Raw genomic sequence first — 11994 nt, 5'->3', positions numbered from 1 at the left:
TTTATATTTGCTGGAAATCGGTAACTCCTAAGGTCATCACGTACAATTACCCAAATATTCAAAGCCCAGACTCCTATTAAGGAATGCAGGAGACTTATAGACACGGCATCCTCTTCTATGAGGGATGCTTTGGGTGTGCCAGGTTTGACATTGTTTTAGCTAGCCACTTAGTCCCCTGGTTCCCAACTGAGCATCAAGATGCCCTGCGATGCTGCAGTGAACTCACAATGGTACTGCAAGATATTTTAAATTTTAAATTGGAAATCCAGCTGCTCAACAGCATACAAACCACTAATATTAAGTTGTTTAGGCCCAACTATTTAAAAAACAGAGTGATTAAGCATTTTCCTATGGGCTAGGAGTGTCATGAAAGAATTACTGTCACACCAAGGGTGTCAGGAATCCAGAAAGTTTGGGAACCGCTAAGATAGTCCCATTTATATGAACCCCAAATTCAAAAACATGAACGTATACATGACATCTGATACATTCCATATGCTGGAAAGTATATTATGGAGAATAGAGGATCCCTCACTTATATAGCAATTATGGGGGAAAAAGTTGCAGAACAGGGTCTCAACTGTCTCTTGATCTCTATGCTGACTGTTGTTTCCAGTATCCTGAGGACTCCCCTTGGAAGGAATAAATAAACAGTTCCCAGCAAGGAGGAATCACAGAACCTGGGCGGTGTGCTGTATGCTTTTCAGCAGAGGAGGCTTTGAAAATAGAAGTGAGATGACATCTATTGGGTCTCATCCCATCTTGTTCTCTAATGTAACTCTAGAAGAGCTTGAGCAGTCCCTTTGAAACAACTTGCTCTGGAAAAAAATTGTGCAAGACCACAGATGCCTACAGTTTCACAAGGATGACGCTCAGTGTAACCATTAAGCCCTACAGGAAAGTGTGATCTGTTTAAGAAGCAAGAGATACTTGGGATCCAGAAACTTGGGGAAGTAAATTTGACCCAAGGTATTGCAGGCAGGTCTGGAATATCAATATCAGTGGTTAAAAGATAAAAAACTTTGGCCACAATCCTACAAGGAACAGATGATTGAATTAGGACACTGGAGTTACAAAAACACTGTCAGTAGGCCAGTGAAGCCTTGGCAGGGAGAAGAAACTTAGGGGCAGATGCAAGCAGTTCCCTTGATTCCACTATGATGGCATCATCTTGGAGTCAGAGGATTAATCTTTTACTTTACAATGACTACTTAACGAGCCATTTATTTCTTTTTTTTTTAATTTTTATTTATTTATTTATTTTTGGCTGTGTTGGGTCTTCATTTCTGTGCGAGGGCTTTCTCCAGTTGCGGCGAGCGGGGGCCACTCTTCATCGCAGTGCGCGGGCCTCTCACTATCGCGGCCTCTCCCGTTGCGGAGCACAGGCTCCAGACGCGCAGGCTCAGTAGTTGTGGCTCACGGGCCTAGTTGCTCCGCGGCATGTGGGATCTTCCCAGACCAGGACTCGAATCCGTGTCCCCTGCATTGGCAGGCAGATTCTCAACCACTGCGCTACCAGGGAAACCCCATTTATTTCTTAATAGTTAATTCTATAAGATTTTTGGAAGAGAAAACAAATTGTGACTAACCTCAAATCCAACCCTACTCCTGTAGCTCTGTCCCAAGGAAAAAAACTGATTAGTAACATTGTAGCATCAAAACTAAAAGAGAGGGCTTCCCTGGGGGCGCAGCGGTTAAGAATCTGCCTGCTAGTGCAGGGGACACGGGTTCGAGCCCTGGTCTGGGAAGATCCCACATGCTGTGGAGCAACTAAGCCCGTGCACCACAACTACTGAGCCTGCGCTTCAGAGCCCGTGAGCCACAACTCCTGAAGCCCTGGCGCCTAGAGCCCATGCTCTGCAACAAGAGAAGCCACCACAATGAGAAGCCCGCGCACCGCAACGAAGAGTAGCCCCTGCTGACTGCAACTAGAGAAAGCCCGCGCACAGCAACGAAGACCCAACGCAGCCAAAAATAAATAAGTAAAATAAATAATAATAAAATTTTTAAAAAACCCCAAAAACTAAAAGAGAGAATCATGCCAGGAACTAGGCATGGGTAATGAATCTCTTCCTTTGGGTGCTTCTCTACTAAACTTCTAACTGTACCCCAGGCTGTGTGACTCCTTTTGCTCCTAGGATAATTTCTTCCAAGAAATTTCATTCAGTTCCTTCTTGGCTTTATAGGCCACCGATCTACTGCTGAATTACAAACTTATTCTCCTACCCAGACTTCTTCCCTGAACTCCAGATTCATGTATCCAATTATCTATTTAACTATCTAATACATGTTGCCAAGTTAACATGTGACAACAGACATCTTCATTCTCAGATCCCAAACCTACTCCTCTCCCAGCCACTATAAATGGCACTTCCACCCACTCGGTTGCTAACCAAAAACTTACTGATTCCTCTCATTCTCTTATTCCCTATAGCCAATCCATCTGCAAGTTCTTTGGACTGTACTGCCAAAGGCTCTCATAATCTCTCTACTTCTCGCCATGCCATCTGCCACCACGCACCATCTCTTGCCAGGATCAACAAAATGGCCTTGAAACTCACTTCTCTCTTCCATTCTTGTCCTCCTCCATCCAATTTTATACATATAATCTTTAAAACATAATTGAGATCACTTCACCTCTCTATGGAATCCCTACTGTGGTCTTTCAAATGCACTAGATTAAAACAGGAACCCCTTAGCCACATCTGAGGGTCCTACATAATCTATCCCTACCAAACCAGCAAAACTCATGTGTTAGCAATCTCCTCTTGTCTCTCCATGCATGTCACACTCATCTTTCTTTTCATCAAAGATAACAAGCTCATTCCCACCTTAAGGCTTTGTACGGCCGGTGTTATTTTCCTAAAATGTTAATGCTTCTGTTCTTCACATGCCTGCCTCCTTCTTGCCATTTGGGTCTCATTTTAAATGTCATCTCTTCAGAGACACCTTCTGTGTCCAGCCAATTCCACATATCCTCCAGTCACTCCCTATCATCATCTCAAAGCAATGGCCACTACTCGAATATTGAATTATTTATTTACTTGTGTACATTTATTTTCGGTCTTGATCCTACTGAAATATAAGCTCCAGCAGTATAGGAAATTGTCTCCTTTCATGACCAGGTACTCTGCTCAGCACATAGTGAGTGCTCAGAAAATATTCACTAAAAGTCCTTGCACGAAAAAATGGTTATCTCAGGCTATCTCTCCTGTTTTGCTAGTTACATATGTCTTCTCTAATGGTCACTTGTAGACATGATTACTAAAGCTCAGATCTCTTCAAACTTAACACAAAGGAGAATAAATAAATAATGGAAGATGAGAAGAGAAAATCAGAAATGGTGCTACAATTCCATCTTATAATTAAGCTGACGGTTGTATTATGATATTAAAGAAAATGTCCTTTGTATAGCTGGAAAATGAATGACAGACATATTCATTAAAAAATGTGTATTTCTTGAGTTAAAAAATAGTTTCTACATATTTATTAGAAAATTTTCAAAAGTAGTTTCACAGGCCTTGCTTGGTATGATATACAGAACCAGAATACAGAATATTTTAATCTATATTTTAAAAGATCAACATTAACAACATAAATGAATATAAATAGCCTCTATTATGCTCCCCTCCTCAGAGACAGGTAAATAGTAGCACAGAATTGTATTAAGTCCAATTAAATTCTTGTATTTCTCAGAAATATTAAGAATTGCTACTGGCATGTTTATTCTTCTGCTTGAATGAAATGTTATTTAATTTTTTTTTTCAATTACAGCATAGCTATTACTAGAGTAAGCATCTAAGGTACTATACATACTACACTATAATTTAATGCAGTTTTAAAGGATGAACAAGACATATCCCTTCTTGTGGGAATCTCTCATCATGTGAGAACACGCTGTTCACATGCCATGCTTACTCTATGCATCTTTTCTCTTTCCAAATTCAAGTTCTGTTCTATAGGTGGGAAAGAAAATAGTGTTCATTTTCTTGAAAAGAGACGTGAGAAAGGGAAAACCCAAGAACTAAAGGGAAAAGCATTCTTCACTACCAGAAACATAAAATCTTTACTTCATGACAACTTCTGAATATTGTAATCTACTTCTCTAACCATTGCCACTTTTCAAATTTTAAATTATATTTTCAGATGGGGGGGAATAAGATGCTTAAGAATATTATGGACAGTTTTCAGCAGTAGCTGAGACTGTACAGTTATTCCTCTTTTACTAATTAAAGAAAAAACTGATGAGATAAGGAGAGTTAGAAGCCTTAAATATTGAAGGTTTAAAAATGAAATAAAGTTACATAAATGTAAAAGCTCTATTTTGATTTTATCATATCATTTAAGCTAAATGTCATATATATGCCATGGTTCTTATTTTATACACACACACACACACACACACACACATGTGCCCCTGTATGTATAGTTTTATATGTGTAATTAGCTATAGTTAGAAATATCCTGAAAATTTGAGAAGTCTTTCCCCCAAAAGATCATTTGAATACCGTGTAATTTACCACCACACTTCCCTGGACTCCCATCTCACATTTCATCTTGCTTTAGCATTCACAGGCCCAAAGCTTCATATAGCTTCAAACACTATTAAGACTAATTCTCAGAAATGACATCATCAAGATGGCGGCAAAGGAGACCACAACCTCTGCCTCTCCACAAAGATCAGCAATTAGACAGTTATCCACATACAAAAACAGCTCTGGGAGAGCTCTGGAGTCCACTTAAGAAACTTCAGCAATACAGTAGGAAAAAAAAAACAAAAAACAAAACTGAGAATAACTACACAAAAAGAGAAGGAAGACAGCTTAGTTTTGCCTTCATCATCCCATCCCCCCAAGTCAGCAATGCTCAGCACCATGAGAGAATGCCCCAGTAAGAAAGACTTTCCCTACCAGGAAAGGAAGAGTGGGGTGAATGACCAGCTTCCTCAGCCTTCTGGGGCACCGTACAAAACTCCCACTTTGATTTCACCCCGCTCAGACCAGCAAGGCTGAGATCCACAGAGACAGCTAGGAACAAAGAAAAAAAGCAGGGATACCAGTAGCAGCCATCTACTGGGAGTACTCATGGGTCACAGTGACTGACTTTACAGATAAACTCAGCAGCTTTTGCCACTGAAGAAAGAACAAATGGCCACCACAGCTGCGGTGGACCCCCTGTAGATTTCACCAGCTTTCACTCCACAGGGACTCACATTGGCTGGCACTGGCTGCCTGAGTCTCTCCCCCTTCCCTTCCCAGCCCTCCCCCCACCCCCTGCAAGAGCCCAGGAACTTCACCAGCAGCCAGCCCAGGCCTCTGCAGCTATGTCAGTGAAAAACACCAGCCTAGACCCCTGCAGCTGAACCCCATCACCAAATATGTGCTCAGAGCTAGTCACTCTGACTATACATCTGCACACTGCCAGCCTGACACCTGTCAATAGCCTCTACTACCATTCCCATTCCTAGGAGGAGACTGAAGCCGCGTAAAAGAATGTATGCCATAGCCAGGGCCCCCACAGCTGCTTGTGGCCCCATATCAAACCCTATATTCTATCACTGGCTGTAACAGCTGGGCTTACCTGTAGCTAGCCCCTCCAGATGTTCACCCAAATACTCCCTATTCAACCCCCATCACCAACATCCACTGCCACGCATCCTTGGCAAGACACATCAGACATGGTAGTTCATACGGATAAACAGGGCCGCTGAAGCTACCAGTGCGCTTTCAGTTGGCCTCAGCCCTTGCTGCTTGCCCTGGTCCCAACCACTGCTTGTGTTTATGTAACAGGTCCATACCACTACACAGGCACATACAGCCACTTGGCCCCTATAGCCAAGTGTGTGCATACCACTGGACCCTGGCCACCACCACTGCCTGGGTCCCTAGCTGCTGGATACAGAATTCCCAACAGCCCTTTTAGACACTGTGGAACACATTGCATTTAGCCATGTAGACAAAGTCAGGTTTACCAAATACTGTGAAATTCAGATAGAAAGTTAAACAAACTAGTAACTCTGTAAAATAATAAGTAGCTAATAATTGCATATTGGAAAGCATGTTGGCATGAGAGTGGTAAATCATTTATAAGAACTAATTCCACTATACTGATTTTTATTAATGTTGATTTTCATTCACAATTTAATTTAAAAATCATGTATAGATAGCCTAAGTAGACAACGAAAGTTCTGCAATAATCAAATTGGATAGAACATCATTTTAAACATTAACAAATATGTACAGATAAGCATAAGATTTTAAACATCAAGAAGAAAAATACCATAGACTAGTGGACAATATAAGAGTTGTTTTTTGAAAAGATAAACAAAATGGATAAATCTTTAGGTAGACTAAGAAAAACAGAGAGAAGACTAAAATAAATAAAGTCAGAAATGAAAGAGGAGATGTTACTATGGACACCACAGAAATACAAAAGATCGTAAGAGACTTCTATTGACAATTAAATGCCAACAAATGAGATAACCTAGAAGAAACAAATTCCTAGAAATAAAGAACCTACCAAGACTGAATCATGACAAAATAGAAAACATGAATGGACAAATAACAAGTAAGGAGATTGAATCTAAAACCTCTCGACAAAGAAAAGCCAAGGACCTGATGGCTTCTTTGGTTAATTCTACCAAACATTTAAAGAAGAAGTAATGCCAAGTCTCCCAAATTATTCCAAAACATTGAAGAGGAGGAAAACTTCCAAATTCATTTTACAAGTCCAGCATTATCCTGATACCTAAGTCAGAAAAGGATACTACAAGAAAATTACAGGCCAACATCCCTGATGAATACAGATGCAAAAATCCTCAACAAAATACTAGCAATCCAAATTCAACAGCACATTATAATGATCAAACATCATGATCAAGTGTGATTTATCTCTGAGATGCAAGCAAGGATGGTTCAACATACACAAATCAATAAATGTGATACACCATACCACACAATAGAAGGAAAGACAAAAATCGTATGATCATTTCAATAGACGCAGAGAAAGCATTTGACAAAATTCAACATCTTTTCATGATAAAAATTCTCAACAAAGTAGGTATAGCAGGAATATACCTCAACATAAGAAAGGACACATAGGACAAGCTCACAGCTAATGTCATACTCAATGGTGAAAGGTTGAAAGCATTCCCTCTAACATCAGGAATAAGACAAGGGTAGCCATTCTCATCACTCTTATTCGATATAGTATTGGAAGTCCTAGCTAGAACAATAAAGGGCATCCAAACTGAAAAATAAAAAAAGAAGTAAAATTGTTTCTATTTGCAAATCATATAATATTATATACAGAAAATTCTAAAGACTCCTCCAAAAAAACTATTAGAAATAATAAATGAATTCAGTAAAGTTGCAGGATACAAAATCAATATACAAAAATCAGTTGCATTTCTATACACAAACAATGAACTATTAGGAAGCAAAATTAAGAAAACAGTTCCATTTACAACTGCATCAAAAAGAATAAAATACCTAGGAATAAATTTTACCAAGGAGGTGAAATGCCTATCCACTGAAAACTATAAGACATTGATGAGAGAAACTGAAGACACAAATAAATGGAAATATATCCTGTGTTGATGGATCAGAGATGGCTAAAATGTTGATATTGCCCAAAGCCATCTATAGATGCAATGCAGTCTTTATGAAAATTCCAATGGCATTTTTATACAGAAATAGAAGAACAATCCTAAAATTCATATGGAACCACAAAAGACCCCAACTATCCAAAACACTTTTGAGAAAAAACAAAGCTGTAGGCATCATACTTTCTAATTTCAATCCATACTACAAAGCTATATTAACCCAAACAGTATGCTATTGGCATAAAAACAGACACATAGGCCAATGGAAGAGAGCTGAGAGCCCAGAAATAAACCCTTGCATGTATGGTCAACTAATACTTGACAAGGAAGCCAAGAAAACTCAACAGGAAAAGCATAGTCTCTTTAGTAAATGGTGTTGGGAAAACTAGATAACCACATGCACAAGAATGAAATTAGACCCCTTTCTTACACACCTCACAAAAAACTGGAAATGTGCTAAATACTTAACTTAAACATAAAAACTGAAACTGTAACAATCATAGAGGAAAGTATGGGGGAAATCTCCCTGACATTGGTCTTGGCAAAAATTTTTTGGATATGACACTGAAAGCACAAACAACAAAGGCAAAAATTAGTAAGAGGGACTACATTAAGCTAACTACATTTCTTTCGCTGTGCAGAAGCTTGTTAGCTTCTGCACAGCGAAAGAAATGATCAACAAAATGAAAAGGCAACGTAAGAAATGGGAGAAAATATTTGCAAATCACATATCTGATAAGAAGTTAATATCTAAAATACATGAACTCATACAACTCTATAGAAAAAAAAAATTTAAAAATGGGCAGAGGAACTGAATAGACATTTTTCCAAAGACAGAGAGACAAATGGTACATGTTCACTACAGTATTGCTTACCATATCTAAGATATGGAAAAAACATAAGTGGTTATCAATGGATAAATGGACAAAGAAGATGTGGTCTGTATATACACGGGAATATAATGCAGCCAAAAAAAAGAAGGAAATCCTGCCATATGCAACAACATGCATGGACTCTGAGGGGATTATGCTAAGTGAAATATAAGTCAGACAGAGAAAGACAAATACTGTATGATATCATTCATATGTGGAATCTAAAAAAGCTGAACCCATAGAAACAATGAGTAGAATGATGTTTACCAGGGGCTGGAGATAGGGAAAATGGTAAGATGTTGCTCAAGAGTGATAAGATGAACAAGTTCTTGGGATCTAATGTGCAGCATGTTAATTAGTGTTAATAACACTGTATTATATAGTTGACAATTGCCAAGAGAGTACCTTTAATGTTCTCACCACAAAAAATAAATAGTAATTACATGATGTGATTGAGGTGTTAGCTAACACTATGGTGGCAATAATTTTGCAATATATGAGTATATCAAATCAGCACGCAGTACACCTTACTCTTTCACAATGTTATATATTAATCATATCTCAATATAGCTGTAAAAAAATAAAAAGACTATCAGTTCTACTTACCCAAATCACTTAACACACCTCCAATAACTGTCACATAAACTCATCCAAAAAAAGTTTTCATAAAAACAGCAATCCCACTCCTGGGCATATACCCAGAGAAAACCATAATTCGAAAAGATACTGCACCCCAATGTTCATTGCAGCACTATTTATAACAGCCAGGACATGGAAGCTACCTAAATGTCCATAAATAGAGGAATGGATAAAGAAGATGTGGTACATATATACAATGGAATATTACTCAGCCATAAAAAGAACAAAATAATGCCATATGCAGCAACATTGATGGACCTAGAGATTGTCATACTAAGTAAAGTCAGACAGAGAAAGACAAATATCATATGACATCACTTATATGTGGAATCTAAAAAAAAAAAGGGTACAAATGAACTAATTTACAAAACAGAAGTAGAGTCACAGATGTAGAAAACAAACTTAGGGTTACCAGGGAATGAGGGGAGGAAGGATAAATTGGGAGATTGGGATTGACATATACACACTACTATATATAAAATAGATAACTAATGAGAACCTGCTATATACAGGGAACTCTACTCAATACTCTCTAATGGCCTATATGGAAAAGAACCTAAAAAAAAAAGAGTGGATATATGGATACCTATAACTGATTCACTTTGCTGTATACCTGAAACTAACACAACATTGTAAGTCAACTATACACCAATAAAAATTTTAAAATATATATATATATATCTTTGTATTAATTTGCTAGAGCTGCCATCACAAAGTATCACAAAGTGGGTGGCTTTAACTACAGAAATTTATTTTCTCACAGTTCAGAGGCTAGAAGTCCATAACTAACGTGTTGGCAGGGTTGGCTTCCTCTGAGGTGTCCTCGCTTGGCTTATAGATAAATGGTCATCTTCTCCCTGTCTTTACATAATCTTCCCTCTTTGTATGTCTGTGCTCTGTATTCCTCTCCTTATATGGATACCAGTCATATTGGGTTAATGCCTACCCTAATGACCTCATTTTAACTTAATTACCTCTTTAAAGACCCTATCTCTACATAGAGTCACATTCTATACGAATGTTTCAGAGAGACACAATTCAGCCCATAATAACCTTAAATGAATTTTTCAAAAGATAATTAGAAATAAAAGTCTATAAAATAAACAACTTCCAAATATCTTAATAAGAAACAGATAATACAAATGTACTTTAAAGTATCTGTGAATTACACAAAATTCAAAGTAGTTTCATGAAGAACATTAGAACATGGTTCTCTGCCACTTTGCTTCTTATCCTTCATACCTGAGGGAAATTATGTTCTTTCATCATTCATTTATTAAATGATACATCCCAATCACATACCTAATTGATTTCAAAAAGATTAAAGACTATACGATCTACTTTTACAAAAGCGAAACGACATAAAAATATTTTCTCAATTTTGAGTTGATTGCATTCAGAATACTCTTATTTAAAACGGTAAGTCACAAAAACAGTTTTAAAGAACTTCTTTCCTTAATTACAATTGGGCACATGTTTGAAGACAGCTGAATACAGAATACAATAAGCTAAGGAATACTGAGGTATACATGTTAATATATAACTGAAGAATGATGCAGGTTACAAAATCAACATATGTCTTTTAAAATTTTTACATTTCAAGTGCATAACTAAAAGCTGAAGACATTTTTGGTTTGTGTATGACAAAAGAACACCATTTTTTATTCCTAGAATGATAAGAAAGAACTTATACCAATGTTTAGCTTCAAGAGTTTCAGGCAATCATAAATTCCCCCTTGCTTTCTTTTTACTAGATATTTGCTGCCTAAAAAGTGACTTTCCAGCCAACTGAAGCCCATCCATTGAAGTATTTCATTTTACAATTTTACTAATTGGGATATAAAAATTTATGAAATGCTTTCATACTTATCTTCTTTCTTCCCTCTTAAGGAGAGAACATGTATCCCCATTCTTTGAGTTTTCACAAGCAGGCATTTCCCTAAACACTTTCAGCATCCTGCCCAGTCCCTTACTCTTCCCTGTGGATTTGGAATGAATCACCTGTTAAGTAGGTGTCAATGCTTCTCAACTGAATTGAGCTAATATTTGAAAAGTACTTCAGAACGAGAGAATTGGCTTTTTCTTCCCTCTCCACGACACACAAAAAAGAAGGTAGTGATTCTGTGTAACTACGTTTGCCATTTCCCATAGGTAGGCTGTATTAATGTCTAAATTGAGGAGCAAGTAGAAATATAAATCCCGCTTATCTATCAGACTTTCCCCATGTCCCCCAATATAGCTGTATCAGTCATATAGGTGATATTTACATCTTCATCTATCTAACTCCTCTAATCTCGCAATTGTTTCTGAATCTGAGCAGGATAGAGGAGCATTACTGGTTGGATCCTATCAAAACCCATCACCCAGTTCATTGGCCAGGAACACTGAAAAATACATAAGGAGTAGAATTTGAGGAGATAAAATAATGTTCAATGTTTGAGGTTTGTCATGTGATGAAGCTAGCATATGAGGCTTTACACCTTGGGCTTCTGCAAGTATAAACCATGAAAGTTCTTAATCTTGGCATTTGTAGTAGTTTATATTGTGTCATGCTGCCAGTTATTAAAATGGTTTGGTTAGCTTTTTAACTGGCATAGTCTGAAAGGATTGCTTTTTAAGATGGGTTTAGTAAGCACTGGTAACATATAATTTTTATTTTGGTGGATCACTGTAGCTTATCATGACTTTGTCCATATCAGTGGCTGTTTATTGGCAGGAAAATGACTGTTCTGGTGCAGCATTAGGCTCTTTAGGAAGCAGACACAACTAATGGGAATATAACATTATAGGAAAAAAGAGAGTATAATCTAAAGACTTTACAAATTTTTAATGTGCGGAATGTTTTTTTCCTACATTTTACTATGTTTCTCGGCCAGTTCT

This window comes from Eubalaena glacialis, chromosome 9 (genome assembly GCF_028564815.1).
Source record: "Eubalaena glacialis isolate mEubGla1 chromosome 9, mEubGla1.1.hap2.+ XY, whole genome shotgun sequence".
NCBI lineage: Eukaryota > Metazoa > Chordata > Mammalia > Artiodactyla > Balaenidae > Eubalaena > Eubalaena glacialis.
This window is presented reverse-complemented; position numbering follows the sequence as displayed.